This window comes from Spermophilus citellus (assembly GCF_964194105.1).
Source record: "Spermophilus citellus genome assembly, chromosome: 1".
In the NCBI taxonomy this organism is placed as follows: domain Eukaryota; kingdom Metazoa; phylum Chordata; class Mammalia; order Rodentia; family Sciuridae; genus Spermophilus; species Spermophilus citellus.
The window spans coordinates 240,756,793-240,779,317 of record NC_138182.1 but is presented as its reverse complement, the minus strand read 5'-3'; the positions used below and the strand labels follow the sequence as shown (position 1 = coordinate 240,779,317).

Genomic DNA, 22,525 nt, shown 5'->3' with positions numbered 1-22,525 from the left:
CCTTCCATTCCTGATTTATTACAGGCATTTTAAATCCGCTATTCAACTCCCACCTACATTATTATAAGAGCGTTTCTCTTGGTCTCCTGAACCCATCTTCCAATCTGTACCAAGAGTGACTCTTCTTAAAATGCAAATCTGACCGCACCCTTCTTCGGTTTAAATAATTCAATAATTCAATAATTCACTATTATCTTTAAGTTGAAGCCCAAACTTCTTTACTAGACTACAAGTCTTCACTGTCTGCTGTCAGTTGCAATTACTTATCTTCACAACCTCAACTGGCAACCCTCTGCCTCAAGTGTATTCTGCATTCATTGGAGCAGCACATCCTAGGCCAGGCTAGCCCTGCCTGGCTTCTGCTTTTTCCTGCCTAATGGTTGCTCATCCTTAAGGACTCAGACTTTAACCTCAGCTTGATACCTCAGAAATTCATGAGATGCTCTTCTCTATGATCTCAAGACACTTCTCCATTCATAATGACAGAATTTGCAATGAACTGAGTATGTTTACCATCTGATCTCCATTCCTAGTCGGTGAGCTTTCTGAAGATGGAGACTCAGAATATTCTTAGAGCTTCACAGGGCACTGTTAGGTAGAGATGAGTAGGGTGAAATGACAATGAAGTGTAACTAAAAAGCCCAGGGAGCATTTTCTGACAGGATAGGAACCTGGCCATAGAGACCTGGTATGTCAAAACCTCCCCCAGCCTTAACAAATGACACCCTTTTAAGAAAAAACAAGAGCTTCTGGACCATGTCATCATTATCTCTTGTAACCACGTCTCCAGTCCCCTCTCTTATCACCGAAACTATGTCACAACCTCCACTCACCCTGATAGCCAAAGCAGCAAGACACTAAACTTAGTGGGGACTTTTCAAAAAGGTAGCATGACCAATTAAGGGGGCAGGAAACAGAGACAAAAACCTATGGTCAATATTTCCTTAAAAACTTCAACTCTGTGAGTACCATACCATCCTCTCTGCAGGAGTTCCTGTACAGTGTCCTCACTTCTCAGTCTCTTTGGTAAACTTTTGCTGGCTACTCTGTGTTTTACTGGAATTATTTCTAGCAACATTAAAAGGACTGTAGTGGCTGTCCATCTCCACATGGCAGGCCCCAGGCCTGTAACAGCACTTCAAAAATTGCCCTTTAATGGGCTGAGAGTGTAGCTCAGTGATAGAGCTCAGCCTAGTTTGTATGAGGTCCCAAGTTCAAAACTCAGCACCACAAAACAGAAGAATGAAACAACACCTAAGTGGTTTGAATAAATGATTGGTGCTATGTTTAATAATATAGATTTTTAGAGTTGGAGGGAAAAAGAACCATACATACACATATTTTTTAAAATTATAAAATTCATAAGCTGTATGCACTTTCCACAAAGAGCTTTTCTAAGTGAAATATCAAGAAGTGTCAAAATGAAGTCAACTCTTGTGTGTTCATAAGATAGCTAGAAATAATCCAGGAGGCGTGTGATTTTAAAAAACTGTTAATGAATAAGTGAAGTTTATTATATGATAAATAAACACATGCATTTAGGTTTAGATGTCATCAACATTTCTCCCAAGAGTGTTATCCAAACTAGTAAGCAGTGAATTTTAAAATGTTCTTTGTCTTCTTCATTGGAGTTATTAATAGTGTTATGACCCAAAGACTGGAAGCCAAACCTGAAGAATAAAGTAGGGCTTAGATGTTTCATGAATCACCTGCAAATCTACGACAAAAGAATCCTGCTTCCAAATCAACCCATCAAGTAGAAGACGTGGAAAAAAATTCACAGTGTAGCTTAACCAATTAAAAATATGTTTTCCAACTTAAAATTTTCTTATGAATGTGTCTCCTTATAAATTGATTATTTATTTGGTCCCTCAGACAATAAGAATTATCTAGTTGAACAGAGTCATTTTATAGACAAGGATACCAGGTCCTAAAATTGTTATTTTCAAGTTACTGAGCTAACCGGATTTAATCATCTATCATTCCTGACATTCCTTCAGCTCCATTGTATAATTACATACACCACAACTATGTGTCAGTAACTGTGATATCAAAAAAGGTACATCTGATTCACTTGGATAGGCTAGGCACTGGTATATGTGGTATGGCAACCCCAAGGAAAGCCAGAGTGGAACAGGGTCTCTAATCCTTGAATTCAAACCATATTAGGAGATCTCAGGCAAGCTCTTCCCCAATGTGTGTAATTAAATAAGCAGTCAGTGAACACCAACCATGAGCACTTGGAGACACAGAAATAAAGGTAGGAAGGTTAATTCACTGGGATATCTGAGATATCTCCAAAAATGAGTGATATATAAAGAGGGCTTTTGAAGGCATGCAATATATAGTTGGAAGGTGTTAAAGACTTTTGAACAGGGAGAGGAGAAGAGTGCACTTCCCTCCTATAAAGATGCATAGGTAGTTCATGCTGAAACCAGAGGACCTAAGAATGAGCGCTCAAATGAAAGCTGTGTGCGCTGATTTCCCATTAGCATTAAGATGATCCTTCTGCTATAAAAACTAAAAGGAAACACACTCTCTTCATTCTGCATGAATGGAAGTATAGGAGACATAGGAGGATAATTTTGGTTTAGTTTTTCTCAATTCAATTGAGTAAATACCAAGTAGCCCCCAAATTCTGTAATTTTTTAAATTTTAATATTTTTTCAATTCAATTAAGCAACTGAATTACAAGGACACCCTACTTACATTTGGGGAAAATATTGCTAAATATATTAAAACATTTAACATTTTTGCCATAAAATTACCACTTACCAATTAAAACCAAAATATTTATTAGTAGGGCAGAAAAATGCCTGTGATAGGAGATATTCTAGGGCATCAGATATTTTTTGTAGGTTGTAATATAATAATTTGTCCACTAGATGGAGATAATATTCTTTCTGTTTTTTTGGAGCGGTGTGGTTGGGGGAGATTCAGGACATTGAGATGATTTTCTTGAGTAAGGAAATCCATCTTAAATAAACTTAAAGCTAAATTTCATCTTACTAAAAGATTCATAAAAAAACAACCTATTAAATATCATCCCAAAATAAAACCTCACAATCTACAGAAATCATATTTATCTGAGAAATATTAGTATCAGCTTAACATTGAGAATGATCTAAAAATGGTCACAGGTATTATTAGATTCTTACTTTTAAAACTCAAACAGACGTAACTGAATTTTTCTAACAAATCACTAAAAATTTATTATCTTGGGACAAAGTAACATAAATACCATGAATGCTTTGGAGAATCACTCTATGATAACACATATTTTCTCAGAATAAATTTTTTTAGGTGGTAGGACCAGAGTCTGATGTTATTATCATGGTGAATTTCCATTTAATTAAAGGATCCTATGATTAAAATAAATAATCAAGAAAAAGGAATATTACTGAGAATCCCTAGTATGAAGCATTATTGAATGTTAGTATTGGTATAAGGACTTTTTAAAAAATACTTTTTGAGATGTTGATAGACCTTTATTTTATTCATTTATTTACATGTGGTGCTGAGAATCGAACCCAGTGCCTCACACATGCTAGGCAAGTGCTCTACCACTGAGCCACAACCCCAGCCCTATTGTAAGGACTTTTATATTACAAAAGATGCATCAACTTTTGCAGTTTGTCCTATGTCCTTAGACTAACAATGGAATAAATACAGATATACAAAACACAACACTTCTCAGCTAGACAATAAAGTCCAGTGAGCTCAAAAGACATGAAGCAATTAGAGAAAAAAAACCTCAAAATATGGCATCTGTATTAAATAGTATATAAATCATAAAATACTACCATGCATAAATTAGGCAATCAAAGTGTGATTTAGACAATAAACATAAAGGGAGTTTGATAAGTTAAAGGGTATGCATTTTTCAAGAGCAGGTAGAATTGGGGTGGTGGTGGAGAATATCCAGTCAAAGTGAAGTAGCTAAAGCAAACCAAAAAGGGATGGCTGAGGCATGTGTGTAAAACAGAAAATAGAATGTCTGGCTCCATTTGTGGGTTGGTGTTAAAGAATGGTGGGGACCTATAAAAAAAAATTGCCATGTTTTGGTTCAATATAATAGGGACGGCTGGGTGTGTTTATGGAAAGTTAGGCTAGGGAGTGTCAGAAGCTTATATAAAGAAATACACACGCTAGCTTCTAACACTGATATCTCATAGGAGTGAGATGGAGAAGGCTATTTACTTTTCAGCTACAAATTTTATATTGTTTAATTTGTTAAGATAAACCTTATTATTTTGCAACTAAAGGGAGAGTATAAAAGAATAGAGTAGAATATCACAAAATAGAAAATAAATAAATAGACCAAAGGGGGAATCACTTGCTTCCCCTAGAAGAAAACACCCCTTTGTTAAATCTTTCAAATATTAGAACTAGCAAGCTTGCTTTGGGAGAGGTTATTTTGGATTAAAAAAAAAAAGGATAGGACTTTTTCACTCAGTAAATAGTCAATTAATTGAGCATTACACTACTTATTATTTGCTTAACTTTTGGAAAGAGAGTCTAATTTAACTGAGAGTTAATTTCATGCCCCCAATATTGATGCCTTTAAATAAGCTACTTATTTTTGTAACATAACTTTATAAACAGTTCACATCATGGTAATATTAATAAAACAAGAAGTAAATGAGAGGTAAGGTAGCCCTAACTCTAGTTGCTATTACCAAAGAGATCAAGAAGTTATGAATTTCCCAGGAATTCTTTAGCAATCACTTAGTATAGAAAATTCTATTTTGACTCACTGCCAGTTAAAAGATCCCAAGCATAAACTCTGAGATGTTTGGGAAAGGAAAGGATTGAAGAGAGTAAAAATATGCAATTATAATAGTGATGATAATAATAATAACAATAATAATGAAAACTTGGAGCAGTTTTCATGTGCAAAATACTATGCTTTGTCTATATTATCTCACTGAGTCCTTATGATATAACACTCTGAAGTACAGGCACTATATTTTTTGTATGGTCAATGAAGAATCTGAGGCATAGAGACTTGGCTCAAGGTTAAGTAATGTGTTCAGGACCATCAATCTCCTAGATGGGTTTTAAACTCAACTGTAGGATTCCAGAGCCTGGGAAAATGGACATTGTATTTATGTCTTTATTACAGTCTCCTATTAACCGTTAAAAAATACAAGCTTCCTTATCTGGATAGGACTTCCAGTCTTAATTCTTTAAACTTAACATTTTGATTAACTTAAAGGGCATGCATACCAAGGCTAATTCTGGTACTAGATGTCCACATTAGCCACACCATGGACTTGCTACATCTCTAATTCTTCCAATTTCGAACACAATAGTAGTATGCAAAAACAGTCTCTGTCATAACCTATTTGATAGGTTCCTTTACAGAGTTTGAGATTTCATCTGGAATTGAGGATCAGTGGATCCTTGAAAAGTCTTCGCAAATGGAACTAAGTAAGATGCTCTACTGTCCTTCATGTTTTCGTCCTTCAATGTGATGAAGATCCTTAAAAGAGCTGACTTTTACCAGGAGGCAGTTTTAGAGAGGCAATGATGCAACTGCATTGGTCCCCTATGAGGACAAATCTGTTGTACTTGGAGCTCTTGCAGGCTGTGGGTGCTTTGCATTCTTTTTCTATGAAACCACCTTCCCACAAGAAATAAGCAGAAATCAGAAAAACTGACCAATAAAACCCCTCTCAGCTCTTCTTGCTGTTCCATTTCAGTGGACTAACTGGATGTTAATACAGTTTCAATGTACTTTCTAGCCAGCTTCTTACTCCCATATTTCATGTCTACTGACCTTGTTATAATTTCTCTGTTCAGGGTCATTTTTCATCTTTTTGGCCTGATGCTAGCCCTTGAATTGCTGGTCTAAACATTTTACATCTCTTCTTAACCATAATTTAGTCTCTTTCTGAGAGTCAGGGTCCTGCTACTATCCTGTGTAAATCACTCGCCTCATCTACTCTAGCTTTCAGGACCTTGTACTAACACTGATGGCCAGTTTGGAACCTGGGATGAGATACACTGAGAATCCCAGTGGAGTAGTTGCTAGGATCTGCTATCAACAGAAGTTCCTATGAGGAAAAAAATCTATGAAGGATTCCCACAGGAAAGACCAGGCTGAATGTTGCTGGGAACCTGGGAGCTTCCACTAATGCCAGCAGCATATGACAGCTGCTTTTGCTGGTTGGTGTTAAGAACAAGGGTATGTTAACAATATAGATCCTATTGCTCCCTGTTAGAAGGTGGGGAGATATCACAATGTTTCTGTTCAAACATTCACTTGAGAGTTAGAAAAGCAGAGTTAAATTTCAAATCTTGGTCTACTATTTTTTAATTGCATATTCTTGGCCAAATGATTATACCTTTCTAAGCTTCCATTTTCTGATAAAGATAATTACACACTTAGCTCTGGGGCCATTATATGGGTTAGAAGAGAAAATGTTTGGAAAGCATTTATGACATTGCCTGGTAGCCAGCATATTCCCAATATTTAGCAGCTATATTTTAGTTTTATTACTCTTTATCTTCCTGAGTGATCTCCTGTCTAGGTCATTTTCCTTACCTGATTATTTTTACCTAGACACTTGGCTTTGGGAGGAATCTAAATGGAGAGGTGAGAGAGGAAAGGAACTGAGGTCAAAATTATGTGGATCAACCCCAGCAATCAATGAGGTGACAGATGCTGGAGCCAGATTGCACTCAGAACTTCAACTGCTTTGATGTCTCCACCCTATTCCATACTTCCAATGTGATAACATCTGGGGAGAGGGTGGAGACTGTTGATTTTTCTCTAGATATTCCTCACTGAGGAGAAAGAACAATTTCCTGGTAGGAAATGTAGAAGGCTTGGAGGTCCCAAAGACTCGGGTGGGGCAGTAGCTGAACATAATGGGCAGAAACAGCACTTTAAACCTCAGTCTCCAGATACAGGATGTACTTGGAGGACCTGGGACCACAAATGAAGTGCTGTTTATTTTCCTGGACCAGCTCTCCCATGTGTATGTTAGCCCATGCTGTTGGCCATACAATATGGTAACTCATGCTGTTGGCCATACAATGGACTCCATGTTGGCACTTTGCCATTCAGGGAGGAAAAAGCTTTGTCCCCAAGCTTAATGGAAGTATACCTAAAAATGAATTACTATTTTAAAGTATTTTCTCTGCATAATAGTAAATATTTTACCAATTGTTATCAATATCACAAGGTTATGACTTTGACATTAATTTCTAATTAATGTCAATCACATTTGCTTATTTAAAATTTCTCTGTAGGTCAAATGGCTTCTCTGAAGTAAAAAAAAAGTATAGTTTCTCAAAATTCACTCTTTTGATATTTACTTTCCTGTGATATAGATATAAAACTGTAGAAGATAGCATTTTACTGTGATTGTCACAGAAAACAATCTTTCTCAAAAACTTCACACAAATTTTAATAGTATATCCTGAGATGGTCTTTAGTTACTCAGCCAGATTATGTAGTTAAATGATACTATGCATGTTAGTTTGCATAATATTTATATTTGCATGAAGGACAGACATTTAAGAGCAGGAACTAGATTTTCCCCATTTTTCACAGGATTTTATAAATGAAAACCTAGCACAAATAATATGAGCTTACTTATGAGTAAAAGGATACATGCTTATTTGTAAGTAAAAATTTCAGGTACTCTCCATAAATAAACATTTGTCTCTAGCTTGTGAATGCCCGCTCAAGTAACACAGACAGTAAAGAGATTCTAGTTGAAAATGATGGCCTGAGTATGATGTCTGAGATATTGCCTCACACTTATTAGGATGGGCATTATTCAAAATAATAAAGTATCAGCAATATTGTGAAGAATTTACAACCCTTGTCCACTATTAGTAGAACTACAGAAGGATACACTTATTATGGAAAACAGTATGGAGGTTCCTCAAAAACTTAAAAATAGGAAAATCATATGACCTCTTAACCCAATTTCTGGGTATTTATCAAAAAGAGCTGATAGCATGTCAGAGAGATAACTGCAGTCCTGTGTTCACTGAAGCATTATTTACAATAACCAGGATATGAAAAAAAAATCTAAATGCCCATTGATGGATGAATGTGTAAAGAAAATGTGATATATACATAAAGATAAATATTCTTTAGCCTTAAATAATAAGGGGATCCTTTCACATGCTACCAGATGGATGAAATTTGAGGATATTATAAGTCAGTCACAGAAGGACAAATACTGCATGATTCTACTTATAGGAAATGTTTAAACTGATTTATAGAAGTAGAAAGCAGAATGGTATTTTCTGGGGTCTGAAGGTGGTAGAAACTAGGAATTGCTACTCAATGGCTATCAAGTGCTAGTTATGCAGATGAAGAAGGTATAGAGATCTGTTATGCAATACTGTGCTTAGTAACAATAATCTCAGTGATAGAACATTTGACTGGCACTGGGTTTGATTCTCAGCGTCACATATAAATAAATGAATAAAATCAAGGTCCATCAACAACTTAAATTTTTTTTAAAAGATATCACAGCTGAAAGAGAAATCAGGAAAAATATCCCATTTACAATAGCCTAAAATTAAAAAAAAAAAACACCTTGGGAATCAAACTAACAAAAGAGGTGAAAGACTTCTCAAATGAAAACTACAGAACACTAAAGAAAGAAATTGAAGATCTTAGAAAATGGAAATAGAAATGCAATCATAAAATCACTTGAAAAAATAAGGGGCCCAGAATTGCCAAAATAAAATCCTTAATGAGAAAGTGAAGCAGGAAGCATCACAATACCAGACCTTAAATTATTCTACAGTATGGTATTGACACAAAAACAGACATGGAGACCAATGCAACTGAATAGAAGACACACACACACACACACACACACACACACACACACACACATATATATATATAAATAATTATGTCATATTAGAGAAAGTTGTCATGAACATACATTGAAGAAAAGAAAGCCTAATTAACAAATGGTGCAGGGAAAACTGAAAATCCATATGTAGTAGAATAAAAATTTAACCCCTCTCATACTGCACAAAACTCAACTCAAAGTGGATCAAAAACCTAGGCATTAGGCCAGAGACCATACACCTATTATCCCTATTAGAAGAAAATGTAGGCCCAACTCTCCATCATGTTGGCTTAGGAACCAACTTCCTTAACAAGACCCCTAAAGTGCAAGAAGTAAAATCAAGAATCAATAAATGGGATGGTATCAAACTAAAAGCTTCTTTACAGCAAAGAACAATAAGAATGTAAAGAGAGAGCTTATAGAATGGGAGAAAAGCTTTGCCATCTGCACCTCAGATAGATCATTAATCTCCAGGATATACAAAGAACTCAAAAACTTAACACTTCCAAAAAACAAATAACCAATCAATAAATGGGCAAAGGAACTTAATAGGCACTTCACAGAAGAATAAATATGAATAGTCAACAAATACATGAAAAAATACTCAACGACACTAGCAATTAGAGAAATACAAATTAAAACTACACAGAGAAATATTCAGTTGTCTATAAATGCCACATATTTTTTATCTGTTCATCTATTGAAGGACATCTAGGTTGGTTCCATAGTCTAGCTATTGTGAATTGTGCTACTATAAACATTGATGTGGCTGTGTCCCTGTAGTATGTTCTTTTTAGGTCTTTTGGGTATAGTCCGAGAAGGGGAATAGCTGGGTCAAATGGTGGTTCCATTCTCAGCTTTCCAAGGAATCTCCATACTGCTTTCCAAATTGGCTACACCAATTTGCAGTCTCACCAGCACTGTATGAGTGTACCTTTTTCCCCGGCATCCTCGCCAGCATTTATTGTTGTTTGACTTCATAATGGCTGCCATTCTTATTGGAGTGAGATGGTATCTTAGAGTAGTTTTAATTTGCGTTTCTCTGATTGCTAGAGATGGTGAGCATTTTTTCGTGTATTTGTTGATTGATTGTATGTCCTCTTCTGAGAAGTGTCTGTTCAGGTCCTTGGCCCATTTGTTGATTGGGTTGTTATTTTTTTTGTTGTTTAACTTTTTGAGTTCTTTATATACTCTAGAGATTAGAGCTATATGTGATGTGTGAGGGGTAAAAATTTGGCATTTGCAGGGAAATGGATGGCATTAGAGCAGATTATGCTAAGTGAAGTTAGCCAATCCCTAAAAAACAAATGCCGAATGTCTTCTCTGATATAAGGGAGGTGACTCAAAATGGGATAGGGAGGAAGAGCATGAGAAGAAGATTACCACTAAATAGTGAAGAGAGGTGGGAGAGAAAAGGAGGGAGAAGGATATTTGCATGGAAGATGGAAGGAGACCCTCATCATTATACAGAATACATGTATGATGTTGTGAGGAGAAAAAAAAAGAAGTGTGTCACATTAGATTGGGTAGAGAGATGTGATGGGAGGGGAGGGGAGGGGAAGGGGGGATAGGAAGGGCAGCAGAATAAAATAGACATTATTATTGCTGTATGTATATAGGTGACTGTATAACCAATGTGATTCTGCAACCTGTACAATCAGAAAAATGAGAAATTATACCCCATTTGATTCAAATGTATGAATTGTCAAGATCATTGTACTGTCATGTGTAACTAATTTAAATTTAAAAAAAAGAATAAATGAGGTCAGTAAAAAAAAAAACTACACTGAGATTCCATCTCACTCCAATGAGAACTCCAATTATCAAGAATACAAGTAACAATAAATGTTGTTGAGGATGTGGGGAAAAAGTTTCACTTATACATTGCTGGTAGGACTGCAAATTGGTGCAACCAGTCTATAAAGCAGGTGGGAAAATCCTCAAAAAATTTGAATTGGAACCATCATTTGACCCAGTTATCCCACTCCTCAGCATATACCCAAAGGATTTAAAATCAGCATACTATACTGACACAGCCACATCAATGTTTACATCTGCTAGATTCACAATAGCCATGGTATGGAAGCAACCAACCTGCCCTTCGACAGATGAATAGACAAAGAAAATGTGGTGTATACACACAATGTAATATTACATAGCCATAAAGAAGATTGAAATTATGGCATTTTCTACTAAATGTATGGAACTGGAGACTGTTATGCTAAGTGAAATAAGCCATTTGCAAAAAAACCAAAGGCCGAATATTTTCACTTTTATGTGGATGCTAACACACAGTGGGAGTTGGGGAGTAGAGAAGAACAGAAGTTCACTGGATTGGATAAAGGGGAATGAAGGGAAGGGAGAAGGAATGGGAACAGGAAGGACAATAGAATGAGTTGGACATAATTTTTTTATGTTCCCTCATATATGAATACACGACTGGTGAAACTCTACACCATGTACAACCACAAGATGGGATCCTAATTAGGACAAGTTATACTCCATATTATATGTATCAAAATACATTCTATTGTCATGTACATCTAAAAAGAACAAATTTAATTTTTTTAAATAAAAAAAATATTATTTATAAAAAACAATGAGATCAGATGGGCCTAACCCAGACTAATGAGGGCATATAGCATTGAAATTCTAAAAGCAAAACCTGCATTGACAAGGTGAGTTCCAAATTTGTAGCAATTATCTAGAAATAATAAAGCATTCAAGTCATACATATGTGTGTATAAATAAATATAAATATATATATATATATATATATATATATGTATACATACATACATATATACATACATACATACATATATGTTTTTCCTTTTTCCAACAAGAACATGTAGAGTGCTGATAGTGGAAAGTGGGAAGTGTCTATCTCTGTTGTTGATAGGCCTTGACTTAGCTGATAATTTCATTCAGGCTTCACTGTGATAGGGGATGAAACAAGCAAGCATGTACTTCTTTTCTTTCATCCTGATATCATTTGTTGTTCTCAGCTAAGAGTACAGAGGTCACAGCATAAGGGCACAGCTCTCCAGGCTGGACTGGCCCTGGGAGTCAGATGCAGTCCCTCAAGGACTAATCCATTGTACTTTCCTTGTGCTGCTTGCAACAGCTTACTACCAATCTTTTCCTTTCCAACCACTTCTAAGGGGTTGTATTTCCAAAATGCAGTTTTCCTCTAACTTACTCCATCAAGCTAAAGCTTAAAGAGGAAAGGTATACGGTTAACAAAGTGGGGTAGAAAATGTTTCTGTATTTATTTATACTTCCTGAGCAACTAAATTTGCTTTAATAAGCTCACATTGGAATAACAATATTTTAATAGAGTGCTTCCCATTCCTTCCCAGCATCCTCCCCTCCACCATAGTTATTCACTATACTGCAGAGTGGTCCTGCGAAATGAAAATGAGATCTCTGCAAGTCCCTGCTCACTATCTCCCTATGGCATCCTATTTTATTCAGAGTAAACACTGTGTCCTCAGAAATTAAGGCCCTCATTGATGTGGACTCCTAGATTGTCTCTGATCTCATCTTACACCTGTACCTCTTCCTCTTGCTCACTCTTCTTCAGACTCTGTCCCTTTCTAGTCTTTAAACAGGTGTACAAGGGGCTTTCTCAGGGCCTTTGCCCCTGCACTTTTCTCTGGCTGGAATATTCTTTCCCCAAATATCAGCTCAATGTCACCTTCATAGTGAGACACTCCCACACTGTCCTATATACAGTTGTTATCCCTATTCCCTGAGCCTTATACAACCTTCCTTCCTTTTTATTTTTTCCCACAATGTTTATTAGGCATTGATAAACTTTATCTTATTTACCTATTTTATTAGCTTAATCTCCCCATTAGAATATAAGCTCCATCAGAAATGTTTATCTACTTTCTTCCTTAAGTTTTCCCTAGCACCTACAATAATGTCTCTCATGTAGTAGTTGCTCAATAAATATTTGTCTTATGAATGCACAAATATCTTTAGATGCAGCACCACCTAATAGTTCCTGGTTATCATTTACCATGGTTATATGTATGGCTTTACTTCAAATGAACTTTATTATTATTTTTTTCAGTTTGGTCAGGAGTTGCTCATTTATTTAAAGAAAGACTTCTAACCACTAATGACCTTGATCAGTCTGGAAAGACAAGTAGAAGTCTGGAATCTTAAGAAGGCATGTTAATAGGGATGATTTTAAATATCTTCCTGTTTGTCCAACAATCATCCCACATTCAGGGGTGAGATGCAGTCAGAGGTGGGATCCACGTTTTGTGATACATCAAAGGGGCACAGATTTGGGAGTCTGTTTTGAGAAAAATAATACAAAAATTTCTTACCTTTTCAAGTTTTACAAAAAACCTATGTGTAGCTGCTAGTATCCTTCAATTGTATTCTCAATTGTATTCCTGGCTATTATGTATTTGAACTTAGAAGAAATTAATTTTAAAAAGGTTTAATTAAATATGAATTATTAAATTATAAATCCTTTGTGAAAATCCTTATCACTAAATATCGTAGATTAAGCAAGTCTTGTAAGATGACAGTTGAAGGCAAAAACTAGAATAGTTTTACAAGAATTGACTTTAAAAATAAAACCTAAATCTGATTCTTTTCCACTAATGGATATGAAAACTTATACACCATATTTTTCTCTGGATCTGGACTCTCCCTCAGACAGGTCAGGAAACCATTCCCTAGCCGCCCTACTATTAAATCTATTTTGGAGAAGTGATATTACTCAGTTTCCAACCTCAATGATCCAAACACATGGGTTTTTCACTTTAAAGGGGGTAGAAGAGAATAGAAAGGGGATCCAGAGAGTTGTAAGTCCTGAATTACCATTTCTTCACTCTTACCAAGGTAAAGGATTATACAAATATTATCCTATAATGGTCACAATCACTCTCTTCTGCCATTATTTTAAAATACATCACAGGGAATGAAAAAGGAGGTGCAGATGCTCGTGCTAGAGTGCCTATACCGCCTTGTCTTGTGGGAACACTGATATTAGCTTTCCCTTGTAATTTATTATATTTGGTGAATTATACATAAACTTATATTGTAAAGATATAAAGACATTGAAAGATGGCCTACCAAAAAGGCTCTGTGATCTATTTCAACAATGATTTTGAAGAGTTAAAAAATATTTTCATGTTTTCTTGAAATTGTTTTGTATACAGTTCTTACTAAAGACAAAATGATCTTGGAAAAGCAAAGCATCAATAATCAGGACCATGAATGTGGCAAATTTTGCATGCTGTCTGCCAAATTCCATTCTCTGCTTATTCCCAGGCATATGAGAAGTCTTTGTTTCTATGCCGTCCTTGCAATTAGATTTGGTCACGTGACTGGATATAAGCAGAAATACTGCATGCTACTTTTGGCATTGGCCCATAACTCCTCCCACATGGTTGTCTCTGTGCTCCTTCTCTTGATAGCTAGAAGATATAGATGCTGAGGTATGAAGAATGGTGGAACATGAGAATTCTTGGTCCCTATCTGAGACCAAGGAAGGGATCTGCCTTATTCTCTGAAACACCACACTAGAAAATTACTTGATGAAGAATGAATATATTTTTAAGTCATTTGAAGTTTATACATTAGCACAATCACATTCAATGACTTCTACCAAAACAAATTAAGCTGGCAGTACTGAAGGTAGATTTAACTTTCAGTCATTGCACATTCAATCACCCTCTGGTCCGAATGAAACCAACTCTCTCTTCATGTCTACCATTTTCACACTTGGTTATTTTTCTTTCTTTTTTTCTTCTTTATTTTCCTTGGTTATATCTATTTTCATTAAGACATTTCTCATTATCTAAGAACTGCATAAGAATGGTGAGAATATAAGTTTGGAAACATTACATAGAGTTGTGGTTGTTCTGTAGAGCAAAAGCCTGTCCAGTTTTATTCTCCCTTGATGACAATCTGGATAAATCTGTCTCCGTATTTTAGAAGAGGACCAGAAATTATCAACACAGGATTTGGATTCATGATTCACTTGAGCCAAAGAGGTTTCAGAAGTACCTGATTTAATAGGCTTGCCATATTTATAATGCAATTCTAGAAAGAAGAAAAAAAGGACATTTTGAATGTGCATATTTCTGGGTGAAAATCCATAGAAAAATTATAGAAGTATTTCATAGTTTACCCAAATCTAGAATAGAACCACTCTTCATTGTTGCCTCACTCATTTGCAATGCAAACAGAGTTGACTTGGTTTTTTGACTGGGAAAACTGTTGTTGAATCAGATGCCTATGGCCCTTCTTGGACTTAATGCATAAACTAATTGTCCTTATATAGCTAAATGAGCCTCTCTAGAGAAAAAGGTACAAGTTACTTGGGGCATTCTCTTGGCTATCGGTCTCCTGAAATAATGGAGGGACGTTGAATTTGAGCTCTCTCTTTCTAAGCTTCAGTGCATGTCTGGTAAAAGAAACATTTTATTGCTACCTTAGACATCAAAGACAAATATTCAATGTATCCTGAAGGTGATGAATCACATCACAAAAAGAGTGATTTACCCATTCTGCAAATGTTCATCAACTACACACCATTGCCAGACTTGAAAGAGGAATGATGTTCATTGAGAAGACATAGGAGTGCAGCAGTTTTACTGAGCTTTTGCTGTTAAGCTAACATTGGATTTCTTTTCCTCTCTAGGGATGACCGCATTTATGCAGAATCTATTCATAAATCCTATTGAGTTTCCAAGTCCATAGCCAAGATAAATGCACAGCTGTTTTCTAAAAACATCTGCCCTCTAATCATCTCAAGTTGAGAGCAATGTCCACAATGACCCTCATGGCTTTGACATTAACTATGTTTTCAGAGGAAATCAAATTAGGTTTTACTTCCTCAGCCATTAAAGTTCTTCTCATTTTTATGCAATGACATCTCTCAAATATTTGGATACATTCATCCATTCTGTGACAATTCAGCTATTTTCTGGATAGATTATAAAATTCAACTGTGTGTATTTTTTATTTTTACTTCATTTTTGAAATTGTTCTGTATAATCTGGGCTCTCATTTTATGTCCCACCTATACTCCTTCTAAAAAATGACTTATACTTTTAAAATGAGGAGTTCAAAATAGTACACAGAACTCTAAGTTCAGTGTAAACAAGGCGATCTGTGAGAGACAGCCTTTCAACCCAATAAAAATTTCTCTAATAGGCAATGGATTATTATATTATTCATGCCAGAGTCCTCAGATTTAGTGTTTCCAACAGCAATTGTAATTGTTTTGATTCCTGGACTGTAACATATTTAGTTTTTCACTGAATCACCATAATATAAATATGTAAATTAAATGAACCCCTACCTCTCACCTGATTATATATCATAAATCCCATTGGTGGATAATTTAATTGTAAATGTGATCCCCTTTATAGAAAATGTGTTATAAAATAAATTTTATTTTTTCATACACCAAACTAAATTTAAAAATTATAGATGTCAGTTTTTTAAACTTAGGTTGTGGAAAATGAACAAATGTGATTAGATATTTTGCTGACCTGTGAAATTTAATTTTGACCATTTTGAAAATAGATCTTTAAAGTTTCAGATTGAACCAGGCTCCGTAGCACATTTATTTTATTATTATTTCTATCATTTCAATTGCACCAGCTATTTGGGAGGCTGAGCAGGAAGATTGCAAGTTAAAGGCCAATCTGGACAACTGAGCAAGACACTGTCTCAAGATAAATAAATAAATAAATAAAATAAAAATTAAAAAGGGCTGGGGATATAGCTCAGTAGTAGAGTGCCTCTTGATTCAACCCCCATTACTGATGAAAAAAATTGAATTATAGAGCAGATGGCTGTATTTCAGGAAATACAAATAGAAGGTTTAATGAGCATTTAATGTAGGTATCACCTTTGCTTTTTTCACATCATTAAAATGCTTTACAATCTTAAAATGTGATTGTTGCACTATTTTTTCTCTGTAAAATTTGAAACTGAATTTTAAATTTGATAAGGGGGAAAAATCCAAATCATGTCTGTGCTTAATCTGGTCCTTGATTCCACATCATATTCTTCAATGTAATTATGAGTCTGAATACTATATATGCCACTAATTCCTCTAATGCACTTGGCCCAACGGACCACATGGAGATAAACTGTCCAGGAGCCTGGGAGCTTTTCCATTTGCCATATCCGAGGGCTTCATCTTTACTTCTCGTGGTCTGTCACTCAAACTCATATCTCCTGGGTGAGACATGAGTGTCTCCCAAAGACCTTCCCTCCACATGCCTCTAACAGTGCCCTGAATTTATTTTATTATTATTTCCATCATTTTAATTGCACCTATTTATGAGGCGCAGTATAGCATTTCAATACATGTATGCAATATATCCCACAATGTATATAAAGCCAGTTTACAGTCATCATTCAATGGAATTTGCCCTTTAAACCTGGCATTAGGTGATAGGGGTAGGATGGGGTTAGTATCCTCATATGTGGGAGAGGAATTTGAGGTTCTGGAAGGAGGGCAAAGGTGTACCCAGAGTATCACAGATGTAAGCAGATGGATTATGACTCAAAACAAAATCTTTTGATCTTTGGACTAAAAGTTTAAATGGGGGATTAAACAATTGGATTAGTTTTAATTTCATAACTCTTGAATCAGACAAATTTTAATGTGCTCTATTAGAACTTAGAGATATTATCTAGCGGAGCACAATGTTCAAAACCTTTGCGAGGAACATAACATTTAGCTGAAATGAAAGGACGTAGTTATGTGTCCCTGAATAACAGAATGAAAAAACTGGCAAGAGATTATAGCAAGGATCTTTCATTTTGGTATCCTTGTTATTCTTCCTAACAATACTGTAATGCTTTATAGCACATGGTAAATATGTAATAACACTCAGAGAAAGATACAGCAAACAACCATGTGGTTAAATTTATTTAAATGAATTGTAGACCAACTGTGGAAGACAAAGGGATTTCTACTTCATATTCTAAAGCATATTTGAAGAAACACCAAAACAAAAAGAAATGCATTTCTTTATAACTTAATAAAGATAAGAACTGAGCCTGGAACTCTAGGACTCTCCATTTGAGTTCTGAGCTTAATATAACCTGTTTGTGGTTTTGGCAAGTCTCTTGACTTCTCTGGGACTTAGTTATTTCATCCATAAGATAAGAGATTGACTACTATTCATTCTCAATTACTGGTCTGCTCATCATTTTGGAGAGGCTTTTAAAAATCGATACTTATGCCTCCTTTTAGACACTTGGAGTCAGTTGATCTGGATCTAGACCCAGAATATATATATATTTTTAAAAAGCTGTCAAAGCAACTGTGTGTTGTCAGGCTGGAAACACAGGACTTTCCAACTTCAGCATTCTTCATACCAACTGGACAGCACTTAACTCAGATCATGTTCCTCAACTCTGAGCTCACTAGAGGGAGGCCATTCAGGGCCAAAGCTGTCCTCATTCAGATTATCATGCCAGCTCCCTTGCCAGTATCTCTGTCCATGTGTCCTGCACCTCTGCAACACTCCACACTATGATTGTAACTTTGTGTATAATTAAGTAAAAAAGAAGGGGAGAATGGAAGAAAGGAAAGGGCGATAGCTTGGGATAGATAGCAGGATAATGTTGGACAACTGTGAGTTTCCATTTCCTCAGTGATCACAAAGATATAATATTGCCCTCATAAAAAGGTGTGTGTGTGTGTGTGTGTGTGTGTGTGTGTGCATGTGTATATGTGTGAGCTCAATGATACACAATCTGTAATGCCTCCTCTTCAGTGCAGGTGCAGAGCAACACTTGTTTTATGCTGTCTTCCTTACTTGGTGTGAGAAACTGTTTCTCTCAATTATAATTATCCTTTTGAATGATATGTCAAAGACTCTGTTCACCTGAGAAATCTTATGCACTTTTAAAAATAGTTTAGAATTGTAATAACCAAAATATACCCTACTTATAATGTCAGAACATTCCCAGACTTATGTATGGTGTGAGTTAAGAGCAAAGTTATTTTTCACTTTAAGATGGTAGCAATGTGAGATCAGTGTCCTTTGGGATAACTAGAAACTTGAGATACTTATTGCATAGACATTATGCTAAGATGACCTCAGAAAGGTAATCTTTGGAATGGTGGATATTAAGTTGCATCTAAAGGCCAGGTGTTCCTGTTGCCAAAATACACACTGCTTAAGCAATGGTAAACACGGGGAGAAATCAAAGAGGTAGGGCTTTCCCCATCCCTTTGCTGGAGCTCTGTATAATAGGGTAAAATAAATAAATATTTTTGGATGGTTGGCATGTAATTCTACCACGTGGGGTCTAAGTATTGGTGCTGCAACTGCTGTTGACAGATCTATGCTTTATGCTGGATGTCAAGCCTTGGCTGATGTCTTGAGAGAAAGCATGGTCATCATATCTTTTGAAAAGCTCTGGCAACATTGATCACTTTGCTAAAGCACCTCCTCACTAGAACCTTACAATCAGACTCTCCTGACCCTGCCTTCTTGAAGAGAATGAGAACTGATATCCCAGCAGCCTCCAAAGGCAGGCCTACCAGACATCTTTGGATGGCTGAGTTACCCATGGGACTTGGCTATCCCTGTTTTGTAGGCCTTTTCCTAATACCAACAGCAAGTAACAACAGAGAATGTATTTTCAGCATTTCATATTTATTGTTTCATTTGATTTTTTTGTTACTTTAGACAAAGAAATGGCACTAAGCAATCTGCCTTAACTTCATGTTTCTATCTGTTATACTTCATGGCTTCTCTAGATTCCAGTGACCCATTATTAAAACATAGAAGCAATTCATTAAAACTAGGTCCTCAATGCCATTTAGTCCCCCTAAGTATCATATAGTTGCACAAACCATACAGGCTTTGGAATTAAACATGGATTTGTATATTCTGTGTTCCTTGTCAGCTATGGGATCTTAAACAAAGCACTTAGCCTCTTCAGCCTGAGATTCCATATTTGTTAATAAAGGTTTATAAAGAGAGCTAACGTGGGTTAGTGAATTTTGAAGTACCTAGAAAAAAGTTTAAAAAGAAGTACATGCTTATTAAATGTTAATTTCCCTTTTTATTCTTCCCTTTAAAAACACACAGCAATGCCCTAAATGCTGCTTTGGTATTTTCATAAGAGGGTTTTAATTTGTCTCATTGCATACATTCATGCATCCTGAAACCAGTGAAGCACAAATGAAATGATTACTGTCAATTCTTCAGGTTATTGAAATGAACAACTAGGACATAACCTTCTCGATGCAGAGAATCTACCTATGTCTTAATGGAGATGTTAGTTATTTAGGTGTCCATCAAAACAAAATTCTGTTATTACTCTGACACTAAGACTTTTATTGTATGTGTGACACTACCAAAGGATGTGATTTTAATTTTAATTCTGATTCAAAGAAAAAAAATAAATAAAAGTAATTTAATTACTATAGACTAGTTGAATTTTTTTTTTTTATTAAATAGCATTTTCTCATAGATGTCTGGGGTAACATACCTAATTCATCAAGAGGTGATAAAGCCACATGGAATGTTCCAAATTAATAATTCCCTTGCCCCTAGGCTCACCTGCTTGTTTTCCTGCAACTTTTCTAGTTCTCCAGAGATTTGATGAGTAGTAAGAGGAAATCAATGGATACCATATATCTGTGAAGCACGGGGCTCTCAGCTCAAGACCCGAAGGTAGGTCTTCCTGATGAACTAAACAAGTTGTTCCATGGATAGAACATTATAGACCCAACAATTGTAGACCCTGCCCTGGATGCTGGAAAAGATTGTTTCTGCTCAAATATGTCTCACAGAATTCCATACACATTGCCAACCTATAGTAGAGGGGGACAAATTTTCAAATTCTGGAGGTCAGAGAGCCCTCTAAGAATAAGAAGACTTGGAAATTTTCACAAACATAGGACTTCAAAAAATTCATAAACACCCACATACATGCACCCCTTGGAATATAATCCCAGAAAGTTCAATAGTGTTAAGTCTGACGGCTTTAGAGTCAAATAACCTGGCTTAAAATCATGACTTCACATATAGTTATGCAAACGATTTAACCTTTCTAAATTTCATTTCCCTCAAATTCAAAATGGGAATAAAAAGAGCACCTATTTGATGGGGTCATTAGGAAGATTACAGGGGATAAAGTATGTGAAGCACTTAACTTGTTGTGTGACAGTAAGTGCTTTGTACATTTCGGCTTTTATTTTAAGGGGTTCCAGATCCCCAAAGCTTATTTGTGGACATCAGCAGATTAAGAATTAATGCTATGAAAAGAGAACCAAGTTCAAACCAATTTAGGACAATCTGTCTACCATAAAAACAAGATCCTATTGAAGTTAAATAACTATCCATAAAGGGGCATTCAGCCACTGGGTCTGCTACCCTGCCTGGCCCTGAGCAAGCAGGACAATGGGTTCAGCTGCATCTCCCCTGGGCTCTTAGCGACAGTAATTATGCTGCCTGCTGCACCCGCTGGTACCAGCCCCAGCCCAGAACTTGGCAGCCATGGTTGCTTTCTGAACTTAACTGAAAAGGAAAACAGCTTTCTGGCTGCATTAACTTTGTAAGGCTATTGTCCTGTTCCTGACATATTTGTTACAAGGTTCTAGGTATAAGAAAGAACTGTTGTAGGTTTTAATGAGAGGATATTTGTTAGGTTTCCAGCTTCAGTACTGACCCATAAAAAGCTCTTAATAAATGCTGTCTCTTTCCATGGATCAGGAAAGAGGGAAACACAGCTTGACAAAGTCACAGCTCTGGGAGAAATTCCACTGACACTCAGGGGACTAAGTTACGTGGTTTAACTAAACATGACTTGAAATAAGGAGGCCCTGGAGAGGGCTTTTCTTTGGAGAGAAAATACACAGGTTTCTGTTGGCTAGTGCGATTGTATTTCCTCTTAAGATATTTGACTTATCCTCCAAGTGAATTTTTGTAGTCAAACCACTCCATTTTGAAATGACTGAAATATCTAGAAGCCAGCAATATCAGATACATCAATCTTTAGTAGGAAGTAACCACAAATAAAGAGTGTCTAGAGGTTCCACATCATGTTGTTTGGCTTCAGAAAGATTATCACAGAAGATGGCCAAATTAAGTGACTTTAATACACTCATTTTTGAATTCTCAGTACCTAGCACAATTTTGACTCCAACTGTAGGTAATTATTTGTTGAATGAATTTTCCATATATGGACATCAGTAAAATTTCTCTCTCTCCCTCCCTCTCTCTCTCTCTCTCTCTCTCTCTCTCTCTCTCTCTCTCTCTCTCTCTCTCTTATTTTCATCTTCTTTGAGGCAGGGTCTTTCCACATTACCCAGGTTAGCTGTGATTTCTAGGGCTCAAGTAATCCCCCTGCCTTAGTCTCCTAAGTAACTGAAACCACGGGCATGCAAGTTCCAAGACACCCGGCTGTAAATCCCTTGTTTTTCAATACAGGTTTTATTGCTATGCCTGGTGAGAGGGAACTAACTATGCAAATACCTGCTGCTGTTGACACAATTTGCATGTGACAGCTCTACCATGACCTGGAGAACCTCTCGCTTCCTAGTGGGTTCTCTGAGTAGATGAGCAGTAGAATCACTATTTTATTTTCAAAAAAGTTTCATCAATGCTTTTTCAACAGGGCTTACCAAACTATTAAGGAGTGCCTGCTGCTTCTCATCTCAACTCAATTTCAAC

General features: G+C 36.1%; 1 protein-coding gene across 7 annotated transcripts in view; it reads right to left on the bottom strand.

Annotated features, from left to right (window-relative positions):
- Positions 1-22,525, bottom strand: part of PDE4D (phosphodiesterase 4D) — a 1,076,913-nt gene that overhangs the window by 211,246 nt on the left and 843,142 nt on the right. The window lies entirely within an intron of this gene.